This window comes from Theropithecus gelada, chromosome 11 (genome assembly GCF_003255815.1).
Source record: "Theropithecus gelada isolate Dixy chromosome 11, Tgel_1.0, whole genome shotgun sequence".
Classification (NCBI taxonomy): domain Eukaryota; kingdom Metazoa; phylum Chordata; class Mammalia; order Primates; family Cercopithecidae; genus Theropithecus; species Theropithecus gelada.
This window is the reverse complement of record NC_037679.1, coordinates 56,380,913-56,393,043: the sequence shown is the minus strand read 5'-3', so window position 1 is coordinate 56,393,043 and position 12,131 is coordinate 56,380,913.

Here is a 12,131-nt window from a genome sequence, read left to right as displayed (position 1 = left end):
AACGGTTCAAATCTTTTCTGATCCTTCTCTCGTATTTCTGCCACAGAGAAACGCTTTCACCAATATTGGACATGTTAGATCTGCTCATCCTCTCTTTCTTTGACAACAGGTCACAAAAATGCCAATACCAGCTGGAGAAAGGAACCAACCATATTTTAATACTTGTCATATGCTGGTAAATATACATACCTTCCCTCTGTTTCAAAATTATCTTTTTCTTAACTTTTGTTTTATTACAAAGTAGTTTTCTTTAAACCCAAGCAAAACAGTAAAGTTTAAAGAAAAACACAAGAGACTTCTTCCTAATCACCATGCTTACTCCTCATAGATAAAAAACAGTAAGAACTTCTTGAGAGTTCTTCCAGGAAGTTTCTATATACTTATGTATCACTAGCAAACAAACAAATAAAACTTTGTGCATAATAAATATGAATATTCAGATAAATGGGGGTGTTTAGCAATGCGAGGATAAGTATCCATTTCCCCCAGTATGCCACCTGTTAGTCTGAATAGGCAGACCCAGAAAGTCGCCTTGAAGGAAACATCTTCATTCTGCAAAGAAAAAGTAGCTGCTCATAGTTATAAGGAAAGCAGACACTTGGTGTCCTAGGATGAGAGTGTAAAAGGACCAATTCATGCATTTGTGCTTTAGCAAAAGCCACCCCATCCTTGGTATGCAGAGTTTGGAGAAGAGGTAGATCAATGTGTAAAAGAACCCTTATCTTCATTGTCTTCTGGGAAAGAAAGGAACCTACAGTTCAACCCATGCCTTAAGTTAGGGAAACAGGTTGGGTGGCAGGAGGACCATCAGGAAAGGATACTGAGGCCTTGTCGAAGAGAAAAAGGACATTGACTTATCACCAGGACCCAAGGGTTTCCATGGAAGCACTCTAACAGGGAACACAGCTAACACTGGACTTGTGATTGAGGGAATAATGGCAGAGCCTGTGGGTGCAAACTGAAAATACCTATACCTCTACAGCACAAACATGAGCCATCTCAGCTTCCCAGGATCCTGGAGGAATGAGGCAAACCAGCAGCTGTGGGCAAGAGTCACCTGGCTGTTGGTTCCAGGAACAGTCAGTACAACATAGACTGAAAGGGAGAAGCAGTATCAGGACAGGACTGAGCAGCCTCTGCTATGATGGCTGCCCCTGGTGCTGGGAGCTGGGCTGACACCCTAGCTTTGAACAGGGTAAACCCTGGGGCTCTTATATAATTCATTAGGACCGGTGGACCTTTGAGCACTTAGTGGGAAAAAAAATCAGAGAAATGGACTATGTGTGTACCAAAATAGTGAAACAAAGCAAACTGTTTACATACAAGATACCAGATATTTTATGTTTATATATGCTTACTGTATGTATGTGTATACACATACACATAGATATATTCTTGCATGTGTGTGACATTTATCATATACTATTCTTCAATTAGCTATTTCATATCATAATATACCTTGGGCATCCTTCCTTATCTGTATATCTATCTCATTCCTTTTATTACTACATGTAGCTCCATTGTATAGGTTTATTATTTATCTAATTAGTCCTCTATTGAAAGACATCTAAGTTGTCCCTAGTTATTTACCAAAACAAATAATGTTGAAATAAGTATTCTGGCACATATGTTTTTATTATCAGTGAGATAAACTGCTAGAAGTAAAACTGATGGTCAAAGATATATGCATGTAAAAAGATAATAGACATTGCCAAATTGTTTTCTTAAAATTGGTGTATCAGTTTATACTCCTATACTAATGGAATATGAATCATTTTCCTATTTTTTCCAAAGTATACAGTATTAAATGTATTATTGTTTTACACTTTATTGGTGAAAAATATGTTATTTAATGCTGTACAAAAATTCTAGGAGATAGAAAATATTTCTGTAATTTTTCCAATGAGAAAACCAAGGCTGAGAAAGGTTGTATAACTTATCATATTGCTAATAAATAGAATAAAGATTCAAGCCCTGATATGCTTGACTTTAAAGCCCACTCGCTCATTCTTTTAATAGAGATTATCATATTTCAGGTACTGCTCTGAGCATATTACAAACATTTGTGCATTTGATCTTTACACCAAGTCTCTAAGGTAGATGCAATTAATATCCCAGTTTTACAGAGGAGATAACCATGACACCAAAAAATTAATTTACTTGCCCAAACTTACATAACTAGTAAGTGGCAAAGGTGGGGTTAGAACCTCAGCTGTTTGGCTTCCATTTGTTTTTAACTCAACAGCAACCTCTGTTAAATTATTTTTGTTTTGCAAAGAGAAGAACTCACTTCTGCAAAGGCACTGGCTCTACATGTCAATGTTTATCAAGCGTTATACGGAAATGAGAATGGACTGAAGAAAACCATTTTGACTGCCTTTAAATGGCTACATATTTTTATATCTATCCATTAGCAACCCTCCCTCTCTCCTTGCCAAATTCTAAATGTGACACTATCTCTCAGGATTTACAATGGGTATCAGTATATTCTACACGGAGCTCCATTGTGGTCACGTATTTTGCGATATAAATTTAATCACTTAGGTGTGAGTACCAGATCTGTAACATCCTTCATACCCTAAGCTGCTCTAAATATTATGGGCAGTGTAACCCTGACTTGTATTGGTTGGTGGTGATTTGAATGGAAAACTTAGAAAAGTGAAAAAAAAAGTATTATTCTAATATCTGTTTTTAATTAATCCTTCTTACCACAGTTTTTTAAATCATAGCATTCTAAAAACCGCAAATTTAACATTATTCTAAATAAAAGGGAATATGCTAGCCTGCAAAGGTATAAGCCAAATAAATTAGTATTTTATAAAGGAAATTAAAATAGAATTCCAAAAATACTGTATACCCAAACAATAATTTACAAGTAAAATAAGATTAAAAATACCCTTGCCTCAACTGATTATAGGAGATCATCTAATAATACTTCTATACCAAATGAAGCATTTACTAGATTTATCATCTTTGAGTATATTCCAATGTCCATATAAGCATAAATATAAGAAAGCATTTATTATACCAACTTAAAGGCAAAAGACAATTTGTTCACATGAGTAATTAATTCTACTAAATTGTTTTCAGCTAGAAAACTTGGGTGGTTTCAAAGTTTCTTGGGCTGAGTAATAAGGGTAAGCGTTATTTATTTTTAATTTTTACATCTCATTGTTCTTTGTATTTTCCATTGTCACAAGGCCAAAGACAATGCCAAAAAGTTGTCTCATTAATACTGAAATAGGATGCTATTAATTCAGCTTACTAGTGAACTTTAGTATGCATTAAGTTCTTTAATGGGCTTTCAAGAGCCGTCAGCTCTTGAAGGGGTCTACTTTTCTTTGATCACTATTGTTTATGAGAAATATTGTTGCAACATTTTCCAGTCAGCCAATAATGCCTACAAATGTTCAGAAAAGACTTTATGCTTGTCCTTTGCATAATAATTCCACCTTTGACATAATGATTTAACTAATATCTTTCAGGGCCTATACACTGTAATAACTTTTTTTAATTGGGATGTACCTTAGATATAATAAAAGATCAACTACAGCTAGTTTACTCCATCTGCACAGGTATTACCATAATCATATTTTCAACCACTTTTATAACCTCTTGCATCCTTTTCTCTCTGATACCCAGGTCATGTGATTTTTCCTCTATACTTCCATGCATGAGAAGTCTAAGTACATTGGCTCAGAAAGAAGAGGCCAGGCACGGTGGCTCATGCCTGCAATCCAGCACTTTGGGAGGCCAAGGCGGGCAGATCACCTGAGGTCATGAATTTGAGACCAGCCTGGCCAGCATGGTGAAACCCCGTTTCTACTAAATATACAAAAATTAGCCAGGCTTGGTGGTCATTGCCTGTAATCCCAGCTACTTGGGAGGCTGAGGCAGGAGAATCACTTGAAGCCGGGAGGCAGAGGTTGCAGTGAGCTGAGATCGTATCATTGCATTCCAGCCTGGGCAGCAAGAGCGAAACTCCGTCTCAAAAAAAAAAAAAAAAGAAGAAGACAAAGAAAAAGAAAATAGAGTACCAATAATTTTTAAGGCAATTTTATAAAGAAGCATGCAATTCTAGATCAATAGTTCTGATTCCCATGAAGCTCAAAGTAATTACACTGAGAACTGCATTTATTTGAGGAGGACAGACCTGGTAGAGTTCTGTCACATACTTTTAAACATATATTAAATCATACTGTTAAGCTATTTTATAGAAGGAAACAGTCCAATTGTCTTGTTAAAAGGTAAATTAATCAAGATAAACATTACGGCTTCGTTAAAACAGTGAGAAAGCATTCATTCATTCATTCATTCTGCAGATATTTAATGAGTCAGTTCTCTGCTCAGTTCCCGAGAGACAGCAGGGAACAGACCAGGAAAAACGAAGCCCTCAGCTCTCATGAGGTTCACTTTCTAGTGGGGAAGACCTACAGTTAACATATAAATAAGTACAATGTAAGTATGTCACATGGCAATAAGTGATATTAAAAATAAAAAAGCAGAGACAGGAATGTCGAGAGGGAACCATCTGAAATACAGCAGAGAACGATGGATGGAGAAGGTGATATCTGAGCAAATGCCTCTAGGAGGCAAAGGAGCCCCATGGTGTGGTATAGCATTCAGGTAGGAGTAACTGGTGCAGAATAGGAAAACACGTCATGGACCAACGAGGACAAACATGGCTGGAGAAGAGTGGGACGAGGGAGAATGAAAGTGTGGTACCGAGGTAGAGGAGGTCCAAGATGAAGTCCCACAGGAAACATGGACCAGGTCCAAGTTCACTCTAAAAACTGGCTTTTAGTCTGCGTGAGATGGAGGGCTGTAAATTGTTTTGAGCAGAAGAGTCTCAGGATCTGACTTAAAAGGGTCTTAAGGAACCACCCTGGCTATGTGTGCTGAGAAAAGAAGAACAGGGACCCGTTAGGAAGCCACTGTGATCTTCCAGACTAGAGAGGGTGAACACTGTTCATAGCCGTGGAGGTGGTGAGAGACCAGTTGCGTTCTGGGTAGTTTGAAGGTAGAAACATAGGAGGGGTTGATGCAGTGGATGGGGGTGAGAGTAAAAAATAATAAGCATAGGATTGACTTAACGGCTTTGGCATAAGAAGCTCAAAGACAGAAAGCATTGTTAAATATGAAAAGGAATACCAGGAAAGGGAAATCTAACATTAGACAGCATTGATAATGTCACTGACCAAATGGAGGCAGGAAATTCTTCCCATCACTTGTAACTACCCCAAGAAGCATGGAATGAACAGAGATGGTCCCCAAATTGGAGAGCATAGCTTTTCCCAGTGTAGGTGTTTATTACTCACAGATTATAAATATCTTCCTCCCCACCCCAAATTCAGAAACATCTAATTTTAAAAAATGATTCTGGGAACTTGTGTTTTGTTATTAATTTTAGTCATTGGTACTTCTATCATTAGATGAAATTGTACAATTGGAAACAAATATGTATTCAGCATCTAAGGCGGGCCAGACACAGTGACAGGCAACGTAGGCAGGAACATTAGGCATTGGGGGCATAATTATGAATAGCATACACCTTCTTTTCTTGCTTTTTCATTTTTTCCTGGCATTTTGCAATGCACCACCCTGTTATAAATAGGCTGTTAGGACATAAACAGTACTGTGCCATCACCAATGTGGATACTGATTTAGCTAGAAATGATTGGAAAGAATCCTGATGTGAAAGTACCGAGTGGAGAGAAAAGAAAGGAAGGCCAGCATATGAAATTGATGTTAAATATGAAATGTGACCTAGGAGAGAACGGGGCCATTCGTATTTACTATGTAAAATGTTTTCCATTACAGACACGCTTCAGCTCTGCCTTCCTCTATATTAGGAAAATCAGATGTGCCACATTAGGGATTTCACTGGGGCTCTGAGGCTCAGAAGCTCAGGGCAACTCTACATCAAAGTGTTATGGCTATGCTAACTTTAGACTGAAGGAGGAAGAAAACACGGGAGATGGATTTAAAATGTCACTAAATCAAAATGACTCTGGCAGGACACTAAATTGGCAGAATTAATCAAAGGGCTAACTTTGAGGGAGTTCACTGAGGTGAAGAGGAAAGCATCTCGCTGTCATCAGGGCTCCCAGAGATTGGGAAACCACATTTAATACACTTCACTCACATCTTGCCACATCCCTGTCACCAGCCACCCAGCGTCGCAGTAGACTCTGTCTTGCGTTTCTGATTTAGTCTTCATTTACATAATTTAGTCCAATTTTCTTTAATCTGTCCTGTTTAGTCCTGGTCTTTTCCCCTTTTCAATAAAAATTAGACATTTTAATTTTATTTTTCCTTTTAGATATGTGAATTTCATTGTATGGATCTAAAGTTATGGTGAAGCCCTGATTTCCCCTTCCCCTTTATTAAAAAACGGTTAGTCCACACTGATCAGAATGTACTACCACACACAATTTCTTGTCTTACTTTTCCTTCTTCTTTATGGTAGTAACTCCTATAGGATTTAGGTTGAAACAATATTAAAAATTTCCCATTTTTACTAAATTATTTTGGAAATACCATTTTTTTTTTCATTAGTATTGATTCAGAGGAATTTTTCTTTTGTTTTCTTTTTTTTTTTAACATTCATTTTCCCATTTTTAGAGATGAGGTACTGTCACGGAGATAAAGTACTATGAATAGGAAGTCACCGAGAGCTGGAAATTAAACCTGTAATCTTTCTCCAGCCCCTCCTGACCTTTCACATCAATGGGATTTTACTTTTGAATGCTTTAAAGCTTCAGAGACAAATCCAATAAGGGCGCTGGAATGCACCCTACCACTTCAGTCCAATATGGAACTGGAGAGACAAAGGAGTTGGCCTCTCTGTGTGCATTCTAATCAAATCTCTCACGAGTCCCCCCTCCTCCAGCTAAGTGCAGGAAATCTCAAGTTTTCAGCCAGTCTTCAATTTCCTAATCACAGCCCTCAATTCTTTTCAGTCTTTATGCTTGAGCTAGCAGCCGTGGCTAGCAGGCTGTGTCCAGCAGAGCAGACAGCCTTCTGTGCTAAGCGTCCACATTGCCGAGATGGAGATGAAGGGTGCTGCACTGGCCTGGCTGGGGAAAGGCTGCCTTGCCCTGAAAAACATTTCTCTTCCTGGCCCTTTGTTTCCACAGTATTTACTGAAGCCTGAGCTTTCCTCTTTCATTCTTTCACTCTTGGTCATGGCTTTTTAGCACATAAACTAATAAGTTTGGGAAAAGTTATTTTAATCAGACTTACAGTGAGCCTGGCTCTGATTGACTTTTAGAAAAAATTTCCATTTGACTTTCACGTTGGCCACAACATAAAAGTGATTTGTTGAATGTCACTAATGACCTTTCTCTGGAAAGCTTGAGTCAGATCCCTGACGACAGTAAACAGCATGTGTCAAAATCTTCCTGCAGCACCTTGGAGCCAATAACAATGTTTCCGCTTCTTCTCAATCCTGCTAAATGAACCACATCTTACGCACACACACTACCCACACACACACGTACACATATGCACACACATGTCCAATAGATTTACACCTGCATTTTTGGCACTTTTAGTTGATGCTGATGAAAATTAGGGCATTCTAGAGAAACAGGGAACTTATCTACCTAAAGTTCTATAAGACAATCATTGATCCTCATTTTTCCCTTTGTTATTCATGTTTAGAGTGTGAGATTTTTAGAGACATAATTAACAACAATAAAGGGTCACTTGACTGTCACTAGGAAGAACAGGCCATTGTATACACTGTACACTCAATTTTTCCTAAATATAGAGGGGTCAGTATAGTCATGGGTCAGAAAATATTGGAAACAAGACCTTCTAGACAGAAAAAGGACAAAATCATCTTGTACCATCTTTTGGAGAGTAATTTAATCCTGAAAATAAATCTGCAGGGCTATTTGTCAAAAATATTATTACAGTCAATTTCAATGAGAAAAAGTTTCATGTTCTCAACCTCCAAACTGATAGGCATTTATGTTAAAACAACATCAGATCCCATTAAAATGGGCTCAATTTTCTCAACAGTCAGCGTTTATTATCATAACATAATTTAACACAGTGATTTCTCTTTATTAATTAGGCCACTAAATGATTATTTGCCTGCTCATTTTAGGTTTCTTTTTTTTTTTTTTTTTTTTTTAGCTCTTTTCTGTTTTAGCATTAAGATAATGCTTATAAAAAAATATACAGGACCAGTGATACTCTTTGTTATGTGATTCAACCTTCAATACAGAAAGAAATAAAATATAGCCAAGATAAACTAAACAAATGAGAACAATACAGGTAAACTCACACTCACTGAATTAGTAGACATCAGGAAGGTCACACTCTATATCTGTCTAATATATCTCTAAATGACCACCAAGACTCTGAAAGGAAGAATTTGTACAAGTTGCAGATGACTGCAAGCTGACCTTGAGACCATTTCTCTCAAGGCGCTTAGATGCCTGTAAGGTGCACAGTCTAAACTAGTCTTCATAAAAATAGGCAGAAATGCCTCAAAGGGTGAAATACTAAATAAAATGCATTAATGAAATTCAGTATAAAGTCAAATTCTTAGAACCAAAATGGGTAAATGTTAATGACAAAGAGAGGAGAGTGACGGAGGGGCAATGAAGGCGACTGAGAGTTTGGGCACCTTAGTTGGCTTTGTTCTGGGTATAAGTGACATACAAGATTGTGATACAAATCAAAGAGGCTCATAGAACTTCCTGAAGGTCATTCATGGGAAAATAAGCAATGACTTTTTTGGGGAGCCAAGGGCAAGTTTTCATGGATCCCTCTGAAAAATCCAATTGGAGTTACGAATCTTCTCCACACAAAAGACAATACACACATACAATGTTTAGCTTATAATTTCCAGTGTTTGAGAATTCCCTAAAGCTCATTCATGATTGGAAAATCTCATTTAAGAACACTTACTCTGGAAAGAGAGCCAATCTAAATACCAAGATTTCTCCTTTTTGTTGAATTGATCATTCTGTTTGTAGTGACTCATTATTCATAAATAAATCCACAGATGAGTAGAGATGGCAGTGAGACTCCTCCAGGGGTAACCAAATTGATGACTATGGGCAGTTAATTATCTTTTGGACATGCTCTGTTAATACCTTCTACCAAAACTTAAATTCAGGCTACTTCCTGGGTATGAATTAAGCTTATTAGGGAGTTGTGTTAACTTATGGTACTCCAGGCTATTTGGTAAAGTAATTACAAGTTTGCCTCAATTTTATGCAATGGCTATCTGTCCTGAAATTCTGTGTAAACAAAATGATTTTGTGAACCAAATCACATTTTAATCTATTTAGCAAATAAGCTTTGCTTCTTAGAGGAAATTTTATGGTGAGTCTTTTGGTGGAACTAATCATGACCTAAAATGTTTAGTAAATCCTGTTTTGTATATACCAGCTTTGCTGCAAATGGGAAGCTCCTGAACAAATTTATACATAGGGACCTAAACAGGATCATAAACTCATAACAGAATTCTGCTTTGAGGTTGAAAGGATTTTGTCAATTCCATTCATGTGTTGATTAAGGATTATAATTGGTCATTTGACTATGCCTTGAGTTCATCTGAAAAGCAATGATCATTTTTTAACCTGGGAGTTTAACAGTAATGTGGAATTTTCTCTGCTGTATCTTGTATTGGTCTTGTGTCCTTGGTTAGCTTTTCAGTGGCAAGGTCCTTTTCTTTTGTTTCATTTTTCCACAGTGCCTGGTCAAAAGAGGAACCATGGCTTTCAGAGTGGTGAGAGAAAGTGTTAGAGATGGGCTATAAAAAAATTAGGAGGTAGCCGGATGTGGTGGCACATGCCTATAGTCCCAGGTACTTGGGAGGCTGGGGTGGGAGGATCTCTTGTGTCCAGGAGTTCAAGGCTGCAGTGAACCATGATTGTGTCACTGCAGTCCAGCCTGGGAGACAGAGCAAGACCCTGACTCTTTAAAAAACAAACAAACAAAAACAACAAATAATGTGGAGGATTTGGATAAATGAACAAGAAAAAAGAAGGCAGTCCAGACAAAGAAAACAGGAAATAGCAGAAGCAAAGACTCAGAGGTGGGAAGGCCAATCGGAAGCAGGGAGTAAACCAGATACCCGAGGCAGAAGCTCCATGGAAAAGGGACCAAAGATAAGATGGAATTGGTGGGTTGTGGGTCAAAGACAGTGCTTGGCACGTAAAAGGAGCTTAATAAGTGTCAGTTGTTGTTATTGTTATTAAAAACACTTCTTAGACCAGATAATTCAATAATTTAGATTGTGTGTGTGTGTGTGTGTGTGTGTGTGTGTGTGTGTGTTTAGGGACAAGTATTTTTTTTATTTATTTATATTCTGACACTTCCCCCAACTCAAGGCAAACAGTGGAGCTTTAAACTCAGGAAGGGTCAATAGAATAAAAATGGAAAGAAACTTTTTTTGAAGTTTGAAGTCTGGCCTTTTAGTTTTCAGAAGCTCAGGCTCAGAGGATGTGCAGGCAAGAAAGCTTGATGAGATAAAGGAAGGCTTTCCACCTCTGCCTGCCCAAGAGCAGATTATATGTCCTGGGTCTAAGGGCTGTAGACGGTTAGTGAGTAGCAGGAAGATGAAGGGGAAGGAAGCAGGGAAGAGGTCAATATATCCACATGGGATGACTGGGCCAGAGGGATGGGACAGGCAGGAACAAAGGTGGCATTCACAATGGTTAATACATCAATGATGCAAATGGTCATCACGATGATATCTGCAAACATTTCTTGAGTGCTTAATATATGCCTAAGTACCTTACGTTGTATTACATTTTATTTTATCCTAATCACATCCCTAGAAGCAGATATTGTGACTAGCTCTATTTTGTCAGTCTGATGGACAGGTTAAGTAATTTTGCAAGGGCACACAGCTAGTAAATAATGAAATAAGAATCAGTAATTTCCAAAACATATTTTAGAAAAAAATTCTTTTGGATCGAGTATACAGGATGGACTAGAAGCATGAAAAGATCAGAATCAGAGCAAGCAATCAGAAGCTATTGTAGTAATCAGGGAAATGGTGCATCCTGGGAGTCCGGGCTCTGGGAAGGACACTGTGGAATGTCACAGATGACACCAAAGTTTCCAGTCTATCTGTCTGGGAAAAGATAAGAAATTCAGAGGAGCAACCTGTTGCGAATGAGGGAATAAGTCACATTGGAAACAAATTCAGATCTCATCATATCTTAAAGTCAGTGCAAAGACCCACAGTATAGCAAAGACAATCATGTCACAGCCATAAATAATCAATAAGTAATTCACCAGCAATTCCTCATCTCATGAAATAGTTGGTTGATAATCAATGCCTGTATCTAACTGCTTAAGTTGTGAAATTGAGAATACTGTGATGACACTGAATTGAGACCAGTGAAGACTCTGTGGAGAGCTAACTTCAAAGATTCCTTCTTAAAAATTTTACAGATAAAAACCCGTGACAGGGTGTTGGCCCTGGAATTTTAAAAAATCCAATTTTAAAAGACTTGAAAAGACCTCCTAATGCCTGTGGTAGGCAGAAAAATGGCTCCTTAAAGATGTTGTCTTAATTCAGGATGCCACAACAAATTGCCATAGTCTGGGTGGCTTAAACAATAACCTTTCATTTCTGACAGTTCTTTGAGCCCGGGAGTCCAAGATCAAGGCAGTGGCAGATTCAGTGTCTGGTGAGAGCCTTTATCCAGTTCATGGACAGCCATCTTTTCATTGTATCCTCACATGGTGGAAAGGGGACTAGAAAGCTCTCTGGGGTCTCTCTTTTATTATAAGGGTATTAATCTCGTTCATGATGGCTCTACCTTCATGACTTAATTGCCTTAATACCATCACCTACAGGTTTAGGATTTCAATACATAAATTCTGGGGAGACACAACATCCAGTCCGTAATAGATGCCCAAAACCTAATCTCCAGAACCTGTGCATATTTTAGGTTATTTTGGCAAAGAAGAATGAAAGTTGCAGGTGAAATTAAGGTTGCTCTCAGCTGAACTTAGTTAGGAAGATTGCCTTATTTTATCTAAGTGGGCCTGATGTAATCACAAGGGCCCTTCAAAAGGGAAGAGAGAGGCAGAAGAGAACAGAGAGATGGCATTGTGAGAAAGATGGACCAATGTTATTAGCTCTGATGAGG